Below are 19,605 nucleotides of genomic sequence, written 5' to 3' on the forward strand. Positions count from 1 at the left end.
AAAAATTCCACCTACATGTGAAAATACTATTATATTAAATTATAATATCATATATAGGCTATAAAATCTGCAGTACATGTAAATATACAAGGAATAAATACTTGACATGTATTTAATTTAGTTAACTGACACGTAACATAGCCTATATTTGCTGAGTTTCAGTTCAGTTTTGTGACAAAAAGGAAACTCAAATGGCAGAAAGCGACATCCTATTTGTTTTTCGTTCAAGTTGCTTTGCTGGTATGAGGAAAGCTGACGTAATCGCGCTGGCGCACACAAACACAAAACATATATAGTACATGAGCCCGCCCGCCTCACTGTGTCACCGTAGGAACGCGTTAGCATTTGGATACATCATCAATATGAAAATATTATGCAATATTTGGATTTGTGCTGAATGAGAAACAAAGCACAAAGCAAGTAACAAAGCAATGCTTAATTGTTCAGTCTGTGGTGTAAAAAGGTTACATTGGCAATAAAAGAAAAAAACACTTAAGCAAAACAAGGTCAGATCAAAGTGTCTGAATGATTTTTGTTCCCAAATTTTTTTTTATCATTTTTACTGGTAGTCCACAGTATGAAGAATTTTTGGTTATATATTATATTATATTATATTATATTATATTATATTATATTGGTATCGTCACTTACGTAAATGAACTATACTGTCTTGCACCCACTAGTAAAAAATATATAAAAAAATATCTGGTGTCTGAATAATTTTTGGTTTGACTCTCTCTCTCTCTCTGTCTCTCTCTCTCTATATATATATACACAGAGGACAATTAACATGATTGTTAAACTGTTTTAATAATACATAATTTTTTTAATTGCAGTTTCCATTAACATTGAAAATAATAATATGTGTTTCTTGAGCACCAAATCAGCATATTAGAATGTTTTCTGAAGAACTATGACTCATATTTAACAATATTCACAATACTGTTATAACTTTTCAAACAACATTAAAATATATTACATATATTCTAGATATTTTACATTTACTGTATACATACAAAAAAAAACAAAAAAAAAAAAACAATAAAACATCAAATATAGTAGTTACATTTCAAATTTTAAATTTATTACATTTGTTAATCAAAACAATCTATTTTTGTTACGAAAGTGGCTATTTACACTAAGTGATAGATGCTATTTACAATAATTGCACATACCAATATATCCAGTTTAGACTAGGTGTAAATAGGAATTAGATTCTATTTACACTATGTAAAAATATGAGTATTCTCTCTGCAATAGTAGTAGTTACATGCTATTTATACTACTTAGTGCAAATCGTGGCAGATATCTGCACCTCAGTATTGTAGTACAGTATGCAAAAAGAAGTATTGTGTGTAAATTGATTGTTTCCCTCATTTTTATTGAAAATAAATGCCTTTCTGATGTGATATGTGATGCAAAAAGGGAGAAGAACAAGTTTGGTAAAAGGCCAAAAGATGGATTCGAACTCAGGTCGATCACATCAAAAAGTCATTGCTACATGCTTTAATACCTACACCAATGGAGCTGATGTTGAACAGGCATCTTTTGCAATGTTTTCTAACCTTACCACACTTTGGTGGGAGGAGTGTAATACAATGTAAATATTAGTGTAAACAGACACTCTGTTTTATTTTTTATAATATTATATCTTCTCAAAATAAATGAGGCTTCCTAAGCTTATCTATTTCAGAGCAGTGACAGAGTGATTTATGCTCCTGCTGTTCTAAATGTTTTTTGGTTTAATATTTATTTAACTTATCTCCATTTTAAAAGGACAAAACACAAATCAAAGTAATTTATTGCTACTGTAAAAATACCACCATTAAGCTCTGGTAAATTGCAAAAGCTTCATTGTGTTTCCTTTATGAGAACATAACACCTGAGATAATGAAGACTTGTTACATCCACAAAGGTTAATGACTATTCGACCAGGCACTCAATCATCTTTGAAGGTAGCTAGAAAAAAGATGGTCTATGACTGGGCCTTATTTACTTGGTCAACAAGCACAATTTCAAAGCTGGAATAAGAAAGATGAGCAGTGCAGCAAGGCATACAGTACCTGCAAACAGAGCACATGCACAGAACACATCATTTTTACTACTGCTCTTTTATAAAACGCACCACATATTGTGCTCTCTCTGTCTCTCATTTCATTACACATACAGACCAACACACACCATGTATGAAAATCAAACAGTGTACACGTACACTCAGGATCAACACCGAAATCCACAGCAGCACATCACAGCGAGAGAGATGACAACCCACTGGGTGTCTCTCGTGACATATTTCCTTCAGAAATCAGTAAATTTGACAACATCAAAATCGCTGTGTGACAAGCTTTTTAATTGAATTTTGATTGCTGTGAAATTTTCACCCTGTGTGGAGACCAGAAGACGAGCACTATAAAGTAGGCTGGCAAAGCAAATTATTTCGTAGCTTTTAAGCAACGTTAAATCGACATGTTGCCGAGCTATTATAATTTAAAGTATCAGTTACAGTAAAGCTACTGCTTTGGAAAATTAGCTAAGCTACTAATAAAAATTTACTACAGTAACTATACTCATACAAAAAAAAAACATCTTTCAGTCTGCAACAAATTGGCAACAGGATAACTGGGAAAAAATGTGGCTCTATTTATATGTGTGTGTATATATATATATATATATATATATATATATTTTTTTTTTTTTTTTTTTTTTTTTTTTTTTTTTTTTTTTTTTGCAAACATCCAAAAATGTACCTATACATAAAATCCGCAGTTTCCAGAACTATAATGAACTCTAGTCACAGTAATATACCAACAACTTTTACTTGTTTTACTCACAAATTATGACTACAGAGGCAGATTATAGATTAATAAACTCATTTTTGCATGGTTCCTTGCACAGTTTTTTGTAAACAAATACATTTTGATGTTTACATCACATAACCAGCTCTATATTTGGCTTTTTTTCATGTAGTAAACTTGCTTGGTAGCTCACCCGGTACCAATGCACTTGCAATGCAGAGCATTTGAGAAACACAAGTCACAATAAAAGATCTTAAAGACTTATAGAAGCAAGCTGAAGCGCCATAGATGCTTCAGAAAATGTTTTTTTTTTTTTTTTTGTATCTCATGTTCGCTTTTGTTAACTATCAATTAGGCTTAGGGGTGAGTTAAGTGTACGAGGTACATTATTTTAAACTCTGTGTTTCCCCTACCATTATATTTGGGTCTGTGAGCAACATGACGGTGTTTTGTTCATGAATGAATCAACCATTCAAATCGCAATGACTCACTTAACAGTGACAGTGGTTTTTATTTCACATCTAAAGTGGCCTTTCTTTTCATTTTTAAATAATTTCAATGTTAAAAATATCTGAACATTATTTATGCATTTGTAACTTCAGTTTAAATGTCCCTCTGAGCTGTACTAAACAGTGTGTAAATACTATAATAATCTAAACGCCACTTCAGATGCAGCTTCTGTGTTTGCAAAGATGAATTTTGTTAATACTAATTTCATTTGCTTGGTAACAGCCCAAATGTCTTTTGACTGGTTAAATTTAAGAATTTGACTCAAAAGATGATGCACACTTTTAGAAAAAATGGCTTTATAAAGGTAAAAATGCCCATGAAAGGTAAAAACCAATTTAAACTTACTGGATTTACTGGATTTTTATCACTGCAAATTCAAAAGTCAGCTTTCCACGGTAGTCCTCAAGATACCAGCGCAACAACACTCTGCAAAATATTGTCTAATTATCGTTATAGCTAAAATCCCAGAAAAAATTACGATTTCATCTATTTTTTTTTTTTTTTTTTTACATATTTTTCCAAAGGGCCTGGGTTGCAAAACAGACTTTCAAACTCGACATGCTGTATGAGAGAATGGATGTTTTTAATTGTGAGTGTTTGCCTCAGTTCACTCAGTGAGACATACAGTAGCAAAATATACGCTACATTGTCACACTACATTGCTGCTTCTTGTATAAGGTAGCTTGTTATTTGAAAAGCTGAGCTACTGTCACGCTAATTAAAATGTAGTTATGGTAGTGCTGACACTTTTTTTAGCTACACACCAACACTGTAGCTTATTTTGATTTGCTAATAAGTAGCTTTACTGCAAGTGTCTTGATAATATTTCAGCTACAGTGTTCATTTAGCAAATTTGGATAGTGCAGAACTGGAACGACTCTATCTTTTGATCTTAGAACTACTAGAAAATTCCAAGTTTCCATTTCCACTACTAAGGGATTACGAGGCATTACCCATGCAACTGCTGCAGTCTTGACAAAGCTAGCTTCTAATCTTATTAGCATCCTGTGCTTTAACTCTCTACACAGCTTGAACTAGCTGATGTTTTTCATGTCTGATTAAAAGGCGGATATAAATATAGTTAGGATCCATCAAAGTGTTTAAAGTATTAAACTTCAGTTCACAAAACTGAGTCCACAGATCTAAACTTAGCATGTCATTTTTGGCTCAGATGTCAGCTAGATGAACAGATACACTGAAATGTCATTAGATATGAAATGAATGCCAGATCAGGTCAAATTCTACTCTCACACTTCTAGAAAGATCCCCATATTAAAGTCATTTTGGAGGTATGAATATTTCATCCACTCACACAGAGTTGAAATGCAATATTGAAGTGCACTGGAATCCCATGTTCTGATTTCGAAAGCTATGTAAAGTAGTTTCTCACTGAGCTTTTCCAGGATCCAATTATCAGTGGAAAGATGGGTGGCCAGAGAAGATGGCAAAGGGGTGGGAAATTTCTACGATGCAGGCGGGGAATAAAAAGTTTATTTCGAAGCTTTGCATCAGCCAATGGGTTTCCCTGTTTAAAGCCTCGGACAAAATCTCTGCATGCAGCAATCAATGCAAATTAACTTATATTCAAATTACAATTAGCTAGTGACTCAACGGGTCATTGTGGGAAGAGGTGAGACCACAAACTGACTATCCAATAAAGACGAAGCAGACGGTGCATTTTGCTATGAGGAAGCAGCCTTATTTGATTCCTCTAAAGCAATTTTAAGGCCTGTGATCAGATGCTCCCAAGAGACTTCAGACCACATCAGTGTCGTCCCTGCTGGACAGAAAAACACAAGTAGCACAATTTGAACTGACCAGAGGAAACAAGGGACAAACTGACCGACGAAAATGCCAACGCTTTGGAAAGGGCAACAGCCGCTAACAGCGACAGTCTCCAATCTGTTGTTTTCCCCTTGCGATTCCATATGGAAATTACATTACGCCCACATCCTCCTGCAGGCCATTGACGTGCAACAGTTGTTAGAGCCAATATTTAAGATTTATGTTTTCAAAATGTATATTATTGCTGGCATTAAAACAAGATGATCTACAAAATCTGGAGAATGTTTTCCGTTGGCATCCTCTTTTATTCTCAGTGGCACATGCTTGGAGGGTGCAGGACCTTCTCAGAAACATGCCTACTGAAAAATCTGTCATTTTTAATCATCAGACAACAGAACTACCAATCACTTGTGTAATAAATACCATGTGAATAATTATTCTAGAGCTGCAAGAAAATGATCATTGATTGACTGATAGCGCCACATACAGTCCCAAAACCTTCATTAAGTACTATCTATGACAGTAATGATGTAAAAACGTCTATTTAATGGCTAGTAAAATTTTATAATTATATAAAAAATAAAATATTTACAGCTGAAGTCAAGTTTACATACATCTTGCAGAATCTGCAAAATGTTAATTATTTTAATGATAAAAAATGCATGTTACTTTTTATTTAGTACTGACCTGAATAAGGTATTTCACATAAAAGACGTCCACAAGAGAAAATAATATTAATGACCCTGTTCAAAAGTTTACATACACTTGATTCTTAATACTGTGTGGTTACTTAAATGATCCACAGCTGATTTTTTTTTTTTAGAAAACAGTTAAACTGCCCACTGTTCTTCAGAAACATCCTTTAGGTCCCACACATTCTTTGGTTTTTCAGCATTTTTGTGTATTTGAACTCTTTCCAACAATGACTGTATGATTTTGAGATCCATCTTTTCACACTAAGAACAACTGAGGAACTCATATGCAACTATTACAGAAGGTTTAAATGCTCACTGATGCTCCAGAAGGAAAAACAATGCATTAAGATGTGTACACTTTTCTTATTTTGGTTAAATATCAGTTTGTTTGTTTTTTTCATTTAGTACTCCCCTTCAGAAGCTACAGAAGATGTTCTCCAGAAGACAAAATAAGTGAAATTTACCCTGATCTTCATTTACCCTGTGTGCACTCTCAATGCACAAATCCCTCAGTTGTCCTCAGTGCGAAAAGATGGATCTCAAAATCATACAGTCATTGTTGTAAAGGGTTCAAATACACAAAAAATGCTGAAAAACCAAAGACTTTGTGGAACGGAAAAGGAATTTTCTGAAGAACAGCGGGCAGTAAACTTTTGAACAGGATGACGATGTGTGCACTTTTCTTATTTTGGCTAAATATCCTCTTTTTTTCCTTTAGTACTGCCCTTTAGAAGCTGAAGAAGATACCAACATTTTTCCCAGAAGACAAAATAAGTGAAAATTACCCTGATCTTTAAATTCCAAAGGTTTTCACCCCCAGCTCTTAATGCATTTTGTTTCCTTCTGAAGCATCAGTGAGTGTTTGAACCTTCTGTGATAGTTGCATATGAGTCTCTCAGTTGTCCTCGGTATGAAAAGATCTCAAAATCATACAGTCATTGTTCAAACACACAAAAATGCTGAAAAACCAAAGAATTTGTGTGACCTGAAGGATTTTTCAGGGCAGTTAAACTGTTCAGGACAAACAAGGGACTCATGAACAACTATCACTAAACAAAACAAAAAAACACATCAAGTGTGTGTAAACTTTTGAGCAGGGTCATCTTTAGAAATTCAACTATTATTTTCTCTTGTGAACCATATGTAATTGTCTTTTATGTGAAATGGCTTATTCAGGTCAGTAGTAAATAAAAAAAATAACATGCATTTTGTATGACCCCTCTTATTTTCGTAAAATAATTAACATTTTGCAGATTCCTCAAGGTGTATGTCAACTTTTGACTTCCAGTGCACTGCACTATAAAGAAATTATAATTATATATGTAAGTTATTTCTGTCAGAATACACTGTTGCTCTTGAATGACTTTAAATAAAGAACATTTTTTTGAACCAGATGGTACATTTACGGCAGCAGGAGATAATGAGGCCATGCTAACCAGCAAAACCTTGACCCCCAGACATAAACAGTGTGTTTCCTAGCAAGAAAATAGCTTTGAAAATATTTCATTAAGAGCTTTTACATAATCATCTGCATGTGCATCCATAATAATGTTGACGAAGAATGTCTTTGTAAAGACCCGTCTCTCTTTTGCTATTTTTGACAAGCCATGGCACTCTCACGCCACACATCATGTTCTCACATGGTTAAAAATACATTGGGCAGCCAAGAGAACTCTGAAAATCCAGCAACAGACAACACAGAGCAGGTTACTTTAGGTATGAAACAAAGTCTCAGCTGTCTAATTTGGTCATTTAAAAAAAAAAAAAAGCAAACAATATATACTGTTTTGAGGCCCTTTAATGTGTCTAGCGCCTCCAACCAAGGAAAGACATCACTACACACCATTTTTCAAAGTTCAAGTCCAACAACATTAATCAACTCTCCTGTCTAGTTTGCTTGTCAGACAAAATGGCAGATTCAGAGTTATGATTGGTCAAAATCACCTGTCAATCAAACTCCTAGCGAAGGGTCACTTCATGAAAGAATGCTATGATCTCAAATGATACACAAAAATCATTTATACTTTACAATGATCTGCAATTATTATGATTCTGTCTGCTGTAATTGTAACATACAGTTCTAATAATAACCCCAGTGTAATCTTAAAGCCCATTTTTTTCCCTTAAATGCTTATTTCTTTAAGCCTGAGCATCTACGTTAAGCTTCATGTGAAGAGCCATATCCGATAACAAGAAAAGCAATTTCCCCGTCAGATGATATGAATGTGAGCAGAATGGGGAAACTCTCTAAATGAGAGCTGAGTAGATGGTGGCTCAACATGGTGGCAAATTGCACAGTGGACTGGCTGTGTGACAAACTGACAGGCCATTGCAAGCAGATCAAACAATCCACAAAACACGGCTAATTTCACTCCAAGAGACAAGCAATGCATCATTCCGTCCCCGTTTGCCCATTTTAGGCCCTAACACTTCCTCTTCAATTAGATTGGTCCACCCAGCTCTCAAATTGCCCTTATAATAGCACCGGTTTGGTGGCGCAAGCCAATTATCAGACTATAACACGATGGGGAAAAAAGGTTTATAGACCTGAATTCTGTAGGGATGCTGTATTTTTCCTTTTTACCAGCACAATTACTTGGAAACATTTTTAGCTTGGGTGAAAAAGTGTGTTCCTGTGAGATGTCTGAGTGGCTAAAATATTTAATATGGACACAAATTAATATAGCAAGTGTATTTAGGTCATTACGCTTCATTGGCCATATGGCGTTGCCGACGCCACGTCATCCGAGCGGTTCACAAACAAGCCTTTGCATGTGTGAATTACATAAACACCACGGCGCTCAGCCACAACACAAGTGTTTGTCACTTGTCAGCCAAGTCTCAGGACAACGTCTAAGGACACTGAATTTTCACATGGTTTAAAGGTCATAGGACTTAAAGAAGCACGGAGATGAAGGAACATGCACCGAGTTATTAAGGAAACCAATGGGAAATCAACCTGAGATCAAAACTGGCCGGCCAAAGCGCCGATGGCCTGACTGGGTGGTCACACAGCATTAAACAGTGCAAATGAGAGTGACGCTCAAAGCTCCAGGAGGATGAGAAGGGGATGATGGAGTAGGTCAAAGGGGCCGTCTGAAGCTGTGAAACTAGGGTGGGAGCAGAGGCTAAAGAGGAGATCTCCCATACTACTGAGGGGGTCATATGGAAATGGCTAAGGTGAAGTAATCAAAGCAGAAGAGAAGAGGAAAGTCAGATGAGCTCGAGCACCGATCTGAGAGTCAAAGTGTGAGAAAGCTGCTAAAGGTAAAAATCCAGAAAGATAATTGCACATTACAGTTGACAGAAATAGAAAATTACAGAAGAACATGGGCTTATTCAAAGGGAAAGCAGGCATTTTTTATTACTTTAATATGCAGAGATAACTATAATTAAGCAATCTGAAGTTTGATTTCTTAGAAAGTGTAAATTCTATTTTATGTGGTGCTAAACATGGCAAAAACAGCAAATTACGGTGTACACTGTCCCAAACAACGAAAATACATAACTTTTCAAAACTGTTTTGGGATTAGTTTGAAATCTATTTCAAATAAATGCTGCTATTTTTAATTTTCTATTCATCAATTAACTTTTTTTTTTTTATTAGAATCCCAAAAATGTTAACAGTTTCCACCAAAATATAAAGCAGCACAACTGATTTCAACATTCATAACAATAAACGTTTCTTAAGCACCAAATCAGCATATTAGAATGATTTCTGAAGGATAATGTGACACTAAAGACTGGAGTAATGATGCTGAATTAATCAGTAAATTAATCAGTTTGAAATATTTCAAATAAATGTTTTTATTTTGAACGTTCTATTCATCATCTAACGTCAACTTTTTTTTTTCATTAGAATCCTGAAAATATTAAGTATTAGTTTATCACCAAAACTGAGCAACACAATTGTTTATTGTTACATTCATAATATCAGCATATTAGAATGATTTCTGAAGAATAATGTGACACTAAAGACTGGATGCTGATAATGATAATGAAAATTCATATTTATCATCACAGGAGTAAATTACGTTTTAAAGTATATTAAAATAGAAACTAGTTATTTTAAATTGTAATATCTTACTGGTTTTACCACATTTTTAATCAAAAACAGCAAGATTGGCTCAAATAATGCCATGAGTTTGATACACTGACCCAAACAACAAATATACATTACTGTTCAAAACTGTTTTGGGATCAGTTTGAAATCTATTCCAAATAAATGTTTTTGTTTTGAACATTCTATTCATCATCTAACGTCGACTTTTTTTTTCATTAGAACCCTGAACATGTTAACAGTTTGCACCAAAATATTAGGGAACACAATTGTTTATTACTGCATTCATAATATCAGCATATTAGAATGATTTCCAAAGAATAATGTGACACTAAAGACTGGAGTAATGATGCTGAATATTCAGAATTATCATCACAGGAGTAAATTACATTTTAAAATATATTAAAAGAGAAAACAGTTCATTTAAATTGTAATATCTTACTGATTTCACTACATTTCTAATCAAAAACAGCAAGATTGGATCAAATAATGCCATGAATTTGATACACTGACCCTAACAACAAATACACATTACTGTTCAGAGCTTTTTGGGATCAGTTTGAAATCAATTTCAAATAAATGCTGCTATTTTGAACATTCTATTCATCATCTAAAGTAAACTCTCTTTTTTTATTAGAATCCTGAAAATGTTACCAGTTTGCAGCAAAATATTAAGCAGCAGAACTGTTTATTACTACATTCATAACAATAAATGTTTATTGAGCACCAAATCAGCATATTAGAATGATTTCTGAAGGATAATGTGACACTAAAGACTAATGGCTGCTGAAAATTCAGATTTATCATCACAGGAATAAACTACATTTTAAAATATATTAAAAGAGAAAACAGTTCATTTAAATTGTAATATCTTACTGATTTCACTACATTTTTAATCAAAACATCAAGATTGGATCAAATAATGGCATGAGTTTTATACCGGACCCAAACAACACAATTAAATAGAATTAATCAGAATTAATACATTACTGTTTAAAAGTTTGAAATCAGTTATTTTGAACTTCTTTGCCAACTTTTTTAAGGCTGCTTCAGATTTATCATCACGGGAATAAATGACATGTACGTTTTAAAATATTAAACTACAAATGTTAAACTGTAATATCTTACTGATTTGATCACATTTTAAAACGTAGTATACGGTGTAAACATTATCACAGTATTCTAACAATGCAAGCGGGTTGAACTGGTGATTGTTTTTGCAAGCTTAACATGAAATACATATTGTTTGTACAACCTTTCATATGTCATCTGATTCAACACTGAAGCAAAGCTTCATTCTTGCCTCACACTATAATCATCAAACAAAATGTGCAACCATAAGTAGGTGTTACTTTAAAACCATGTGTGGAAAAATGCTTTTACTGTGTAGAAGGTGAAAGGAAAAAAAGAGCACATTTCATTTGAGATAATTCTGTATTTTAAAAACACAAATCATCAAATCATTCACCAGTCTTGCTAATGCATCAAATGCAGTTTAATTCTGGCAAGAAGCAAAGACTGGTTTTTGGAATCTGATTGGTTGTCAGTCCTAAATCGCAGTCCTGTTAATCACTCACAAATAACCATCCCTCCAATACGCCCTTTTATCCAGCAGATGATGAGGAACCCTGTTCGACACAAGTTACAGGAAGCTTAAAGTTCCCAATAAGTACATTAAAGCAGATGCAGTTAGGGACCGGGTTTGAGTCTTATGAATCATGTTACCACACGGTCGCCTCAAAGTAAACAACGCAACCGACTTTTCCTCCTCTCTCCTACCCTAAAGGGAAGGGTTTATCCTCTTTTCATGGTGCATTAAATCGAAATGGAGGTTGTCCCAAGAGCAACATTACAGAGCAACAAAAATGCAGAATCTCTAGCAAGAGCCTGAGATCAGTGTTTTAGCCCTGCACTTCCCTGGCTGGGATCCGAGCCTTGAAGCTGATGCAGTCTTGCCTATTGGAACAAAGCCCTATTATCCAGCAGCAGTGTCTAGAAGTAACGTCCCACTGACTTCCATTTTCTCAGCATGAATGTACAGTGGTTTCACTGCCTTTGGTACTATAGACACACACAGGACATCGCTGCGGAAAACAACTACACTTCTAAACAACTCCATTCTCTGTTGTTGTTGTTGCTCTACATCCCAATTTTCATTTCCTGTTTGCTTCGGATAAACACACCTGATTTAATACCGGAAAGACACAATTGCATCCTCATAACTAAATTGCATTTCTCCATCTTATTCGGCCCACTCTTTACACAGTTACCTTGGAGCTGCTATTGTTTCCAATTGTTAAAATGACATTATGTGTGTGTGTGTTGTCATTTTGTTACCTTTATTGACCTAAGCAGAGGTTTCAGAAATAATGAGGCAAGGGTCTACAGCGGCATAAGTACGGAATTGACTTTTACGGAGAACAAAGGCAGATGCCTCATTTCAGGGTCAGGAAAAATCAGAGGAATTAGTGAGACTAAACAACAATATCCACACGATTTAGAGAAGGCTTTTTCCAAAGAGGATTTAAAGATTAACTTTTTAAGATTTACAAGACTTATGCTTAGAACAGAGTAATTGAATAAGGCATTTGCATAAGTATTGCAGCACAATTCATAACTTGTTTTATTTAACATGTACAAGTATATTTGATACCATCAGAACACTATGGAAGCCTGTTAACACCTCAAAGAATAAAATAAAATATTTTGCGCAACTCCAACTTTATGTCTCACAGCTGGGACTGTATTCATATCATAAATGTGAGCATTTCTTATAACTGTGACTTTATTACAAAATAATTTGAAATCTGTCTCAGAATTCAGCCTTGACACCTCAAGACTTTATAGCATACAATTGCATTTTTATATCTCATAATTGTGACTTCATTTCTAATAATTAGTCATTTATATCTCACGGCTGAGACTTTCTACCTCACAATTAAATTTTTTTATATTTCACAACTGTGGCAATTTCTCACGATTATGCCTTCATTTCTAATAATTTGGAATTTATATTTCACAGTTGAGACTTTAAACCTCACAATTATATTTTGATATCTCAAGGTTGTGACCATTTATAATAATTGTGACCATTTCTCATAACTTTGACTTTTGTTTCAAATCATTTAAAATTTGTCTCACAATTGAGCCTTGATACCTCAGTACTTCTCACGATTGCATTTTTATATCTCATAAAAGTGACTTAATTTCTAATAATTAGGAATTTATATCTCGCAATTATTTTTTTAATATTTCACAACTGTGACTATATTTCTCATAATTACAACTTTGTTTTTCACAATTCTGATTTCATACCTCACAACTGAGACTTCTAATAATTAGGAATTTATATTTCACAGTTGAGACTTTATACCTCACAATTATATTTTAATATCTCACAATTCTGACCATTGTGACTTTATATCTCACAACTGAGACTTTCTACCTCACAATTACATCTGTAAATCTCACAACCGCAACTATATTTCTCATAATTGTGACCGCATACCTCACAACTGAGGCTTTAAACCTCACAGTTGTGACCATTTTTCATTTTTGTGACCATTTCTCAGAATTGTGACTTTCTTTCACATAATTTGAACTGTCTCACAACTTAGCCTTCAGAGGCCTGAAGGCTTTATATCACACAATTGTATTTTTATATCTCATATTTGTGATAATTTCTCCTACACTGTAAAAAACTATTTGTTGAGTCAACTTAAAATAATTTGTAACCTGGCTGCCTTCAAATTTTAAGTTCAGTCAACTAAAATAAGTTAAGTCATCTTGAAATGTTAAGTTGTACTAAGTAACAACTTAGATATTTGTGTTTGCTAAATTTAACCTAAACTAACCTAACTTAGTAACCCAGCTGCCTTATTATTTTAAGTTGATTCAACTCAAATATCTAAAAATATTAAGGCAGCTGGGTTACTTACCCATCTGTTAAGTTTAGCAAACACAAATATCTAAGTTGTTACTTAGTACAACTTAACATTTCAAAATGACTTAACTTATTTTAGTTGACTGAACTTAAACTTTTAAGGCAGCAGGGTAACAAATTATTTTAAGCTGACTCAACAAATTGTGTTTTTTTATTTTTTACAGTGTACACTGTAAAAAACAATTTGTTGAGTAAACATAAAATAATCTGCTACCCGGCTGCCTTAAAATTTTAAGTTCAGTCAACTCAAAAAAAGTTTATACAGCTTGAAATGTTAAGTTGTACTAAGTGACAACTTAGATATTTGAGTTGATTCAACTTAAATTTTTAAGGCAGCTGGGTTACTTACCCAGCTTTTAGGTTTAACAAACACAAATATCTAAGTTGTCACTTAGTACAACTTAACATTTCAAGTTGACTAAACTTATTTAAAATTTTAAGGCAGCAGGGTAACTATTTTAAGCTGACTCAACAAATTGTGATTTTGTGTTTAACAGTGTAATTGTGTCTTAATTTCTAATAATTAGGCATTTATATCTCACAGGTGAGGTTTTATACTTCACAGTTACATCTGTAAATCTCATAATTCCGACTTTATTTCTCATAATTGTGACTTCATACCTCAAAACTGAGATTTTAAATCTCACAACTATAGTTTTAAATCCTACACTTGTGACCATTTCTCATTTTTGTAACCATTTTTCATAATTTATTTCACATAATTTGAAATCTGTCTCACAATTCAGCCTCGACACCTCAAGACTTTATAGCATACAATTGCATTTTTATATCTCATAATTGTGACTTCATTTCTAATAATTAGTCTTTTATATCTCACGGTTGAGACTTTCTACATCACAATTCAGTTTTTTTTAATATTTCACAACTGTGGCAATTTCTCACGATTATGCCTTCATTTCTAATCATTCAGAATTTATATTTCACAGTTGAGACTTTAAACCTCACAATTATATTTTTATATCTCAAGGTTGTGATCATTTATAATAATTGTGACCATTTCTCCTAACTGTGACTTTATTTCAAACAATTCATCTCACAGTTGAGCCCTGATACCTTAAGATTTCTCATGAATGCATTTTTATTTCATAACTGTGTCCATTTCTCATAATTGTGCCTTCATTTCTAATAATTAGGAATTTAAATTTCACAGTTGAGACTTTATACCTCACAATTATATTTTTAAATTTCAAGGTTGTGCCCATTTATCATAAATGTGAGCATTTCTTATAACTGTGACTTTATTACAAAATAATTTGAAATCTGTCTCACAATTCAGTGTCGACACCTCAAGACTTTATAGCATACAATTGCATTTTTATATCTCATAATTGTTACTTCATTTCTAATAATTAGTAATTTATATCTCACGGTTGAGACTTTCTACCCCACAATTCAAATTTTTTTTATATTTCACAACTGTGACAGTTTCTCATGATTATGCCTTCATTTCTAATAATTTGGAATTTATATTTCACAGTTGAAACTTTAAACCTCACAATTATATTTTTATATCTCAAGGTTGTGACCATTTATAATAATTGTGACCATTTCTCATAACTTTGACTTTTATTTCAAATCATTTAAAATTTGTCTCACAATTGAGCATTGATACCTCAGTACTTCTCATGATTGCATTTTTATATCTCATAAAAGTGACTTAATTTCTAATAATTAGGAATTTATATCTCGCAATTTCTTTTTATATTTCACAACTGTGACTATATTTCTCATAATTACAACTTTGTTTTTCACAATTCTGATTTCATACCTCACAACTGAGACTTTAAACATCACAATTATATTTTTAAATCTCACAATAGTGACCATTTATTATATTTGTAACCATTTCTCATAACTGTGATTTTATTTCAAATAATTCAACTCACATTTGAGCCTTGATACCTCAAGACTTCTCATGAATGCATTTTTATTTCAAAATTGTGTCTATTTCTCATAATTGTGCCTTCATTTCTAATAATTAGGAATTTATATTTCACAGTTTAGACTTTATACCTCACAATTATATTTTTAAATCTCACGGTTTTGCCCATTTATCATAATTATGACCATTTCTCATAACTGTGACTTTATTTAAAAACATAATCTCACAATTGAGCCCTGATACCCCAAGACTGTTCATGACTGCATTTTTATTTCATAATTGTGACCATTTCTCATAATTGTGCCTTCATTTCTAATAATTAGGAATTTATATTTCACAGTTGATACTTTAAACCTCACAATTATATTTTTAAAATCTCAAGGTTATGACCATTTCTCATAACTGTGACTTTATTTCAAATAATTCAACTCAGATTTGAGCCCTGATACCTTAAGATTTCTCATGAATGCATTTTTATTTCATAACGGTGTCCATTTCTCATAATTGTGCCTTCATTTCTAATAATTAGGAATTTATATTTCACAGTTGATACTTTAAACCTCACAATTATATTTTTAAAATCTCAAGGTTGTGACCATTTCTCATAACTGTGACTTATTACAAATAATTAATCTCACAACTGAGCCCTGATACCTCATGACTTCTCATGAATGCATTTTTATATCTCATCATTTCCAGTAATTAGGAATTTATATCTCACAATAAAATTTTTATAATTTCACATCTGTGACCATATTTCTCATAACCGAGACTTTGTTTCTCATAACTGTGACTTCATACCTCACAGCTGAGACTTTAAACCTCACAATTATATTTTTAAATCTCACAATAGTGACAATTTATCATATTTTCAACCAGTTAAATAATTCATTTCACAATTGAGCCCTGATGCCTCAAGACTTGTCTCATGACCGCATTTTTATTTCATAATTGTGCCTTCATTTCTAATAATTAGGAATTTATATTTCACAGTTGAGACTTTATACCTCACAATTCAATTTTTATATTTCGCAATTGTGCCAATTTCTCATAATTCTGCCTTCATTTCTAATAATTAGGAATTTATATCTGACATTTGAGACTTTATACCTTACAATTGCATTCGTATATCTCACATTTGTGATTATTTTCCATAATTACAACTTTATTTCTCATAACTGGGACTCTGTATCTCACATTTGCGACTTCATTGCGCACAGACAAATTTTCCATATCACACAATGCAACCATTTCTCATAACTGCAACTTCTTTCTAATAATTACAACTTTATATCTCAGAAAGTGAGCATTTTTTTCTAGTGAGGCAAAAACAGGCAACACAAAACGAAAAAAGCCAAAAACCATTCTATGCAAATGAGATGACAGCTTTTTTTTTTTTTTTTTTTGAGGCATAAGGAGAAGTGCACCATTTTAATCAGGGAGCGCACACAAGAGAGAGAGAAAGAGAGAGAGATGGGGAAAGACAGAATGAAACAAAGTTTCTCAGGAGAAAGCAATAAAATCAAATGTGTGATAAAAGAAAAATATTCTCCGCACTACAGATGAAGTGTTTGCTTCCTCTGCAACCTGCTACCTGCAAATGACTGTGATTCACAATGAGATGACAGTAAACAAGCATATGACAGCACTGTATTTCACACATCCAGCCTTGCTACTGCCCCCTACAGGGAACTGACTGCATTAGAAATGTAAGAACTGCAACCCCAAAACTTAACTTGTGTGCTTTCGAAGCAGATCAGAGCAGAAAGCTATTGAAGGGGACCAAGCGAGCAGGTGGGAAGAAAGAGAGAAACAGAAAGCTACAGAGAGAGAGGAAAGTCAAAGGAGGAGGCCCAAGGCTCCCTGTGCAAGAGCGAGCAATGATCAGAGACGCAAGTTCTCAAAGGGGACACGCTCCCTTTAGAGCGCTGCTTGAAAGGTGGCTACACGGTATTACAGTATGCTTGTTTACAGGAAGACTGACGGCTCAATTCATCTGCAGAGATTCGAGGAGTTTTAGAAATCGTACAACAGATAAAACGCCTTTCCTCGACTAACCGCATTTGTTAGTCAGGAACCACCCATACTTTTGTGTTGTTTTTGTGCTCAGCTGACATTATTACAATACAAGCCTCGCATTTGCATTGGGATATTATGGACGATCGAGTAGCGGTTAGTGAGGCGAAACGCTCTTTTAAAGCGCATGTATTGTAATTGCAACACTGTAACAAACCATAACGCCCGCAGCAAGCCTTGATTGACGTGTTCAGCGTAGCGCCGCATTGCAATCGACTGGGAGCCTGTGTGCTAAACACACAGGAAATCACTCAACGTCTTAGTGTCACGAATTCAACGAGACAAAAGAGGAAAAACACATCCCTCACGTTCTCAAAATTTCATGACAGCGGGTAGATCCTCCCGAAACTTCAAAGTACTGTGGAAGATTGAAACAAATGAGAGCACACAAAGACAGACGCATTCAAGCAAACTTTCTCCTCTTGTGTTCTGCTAACATAATAACTCCCCATTAGCCCTCGAGTTCTGTTTGGGGTTTGGGAAAACTCAATGCTCTAATCTCAAAAATACACAGAGCTTCAGGTTTACACAGGACTTTTTCTAATCTTATGAGAATTTATATGCAAAAAAATCTGGGTTTAAATTTCCATTCACACACAGCTTTTACAACATTACAAAATCCTGTAAAATGTATCATATGCTACTTTTCTAATAATAAGAAATGTTTCTTGAGCACCAAATCAGCATATTAGAATGTTTTCTGAAGGATCATGTGACAGTGAAGACTAAAGATTTATAAAATTGGAAAACTGCTATTTTAAAAAGTGATAATATTTCAAAATATTGCAGTTTTTACTGTATTTATTTAACAAAAAAATGCAGCCTTGGTATGCATAACAGACTTCTTTTTGAAACATTTTAAAAAGTCTTACAGGCCTCAAATTTGAGCTGTAGTGTTTTGTATATATGGGTCATTCTATAATTAGGGGTACATTTAGAATTTGACTATGTGAGGAAAAAAGTTTTCATTGTTCCCAAAAACCCACACATGACCTTAGCTTGTAGAAACAAGCTATATTGTATAAAGTGCTATGTAAATAAAGGTGATCTGTAGGAATATGTGCATAAAATATCATCAATGTTTGCTACTGTCCACCATGTTACTTTTAACTGGGTAACACAGTTGACAGGCAACGTAGTTGACATTTTTAGTGTTTTGGGCCTATACTCAACATGGAAGCCTAGAACTACTGAGCATTGGGTATGTTTAGAAATTTTCATAAATAAAACGTAGGTTTTAGTTAAATTGTCTTGTTAAAATTTGCAGCAATAATACTTGTGTAAGACTGTTGACAGTCAATTAATCCACTCTTGGCAGGTTTGCTAGTTTAACCAATATTAGGGAAATAAGAGAGAACATAACTTCTAGTGTTTCATCCATGTGCTTCTAGAGGAAATATCATCATAATGTGCAAATTATGCAAGAATGGGACAAACCATTCATTTTTGAAGGCGGTTTGAAGGAGAACTCCACTTCCAGAACAATAATTTACAAATAATTTAATCGCCCCCTTGTCATCCAAGATTTTCATGTTTTTCTATCTTCAGTCATAAAGAAATTATGGTTTTTGAGGAAAACATTTCAGGATTTTTCTTCATATAATGGACTTCAATTGTGCCCTCGATTTTGAACTTCCAAAATGTAGTTTAAATGCAGCTTCAAAAGGTTCTGAACGATCCCAGCCGAGAAAGAAGGGTCTTATCTAGCAAAACGATCTGTCGTTTTTTTTTGAAAAATACATTTTTTTATACTTTTTAAGCACAAAAGCTCATGTAGCACAGGCTCTGGGATGTGCGTTCACGACACTACATACTATTGAATCACGTTGCAAGGTCAC

General features: G+C 33.7%; 1 protein-coding gene across 4 annotated transcripts in view; it reads right to left on the minus strand.

The window, feature by feature from the left end:
- grid2 (glutamate receptor, ionotropic, delta 2) overlaps positions 1-19,605 on the minus strand; it is a 508,841-nt gene that overhangs the window by 483,879 nt on the left and 5,357 nt on the right. The gene's annotated exons all lie outside the window — the stretch shown is intronic.

Source organism: Labeo rohita, chromosome 8, assembly GCF_022985175.1.
Source record: "Labeo rohita strain BAU-BD-2019 chromosome 8, IGBB_LRoh.1.0, whole genome shotgun sequence".
Classification (NCBI taxonomy): domain Eukaryota; kingdom Metazoa; phylum Chordata; class Actinopteri; order Cypriniformes; family Cyprinidae; genus Labeo; species Labeo rohita.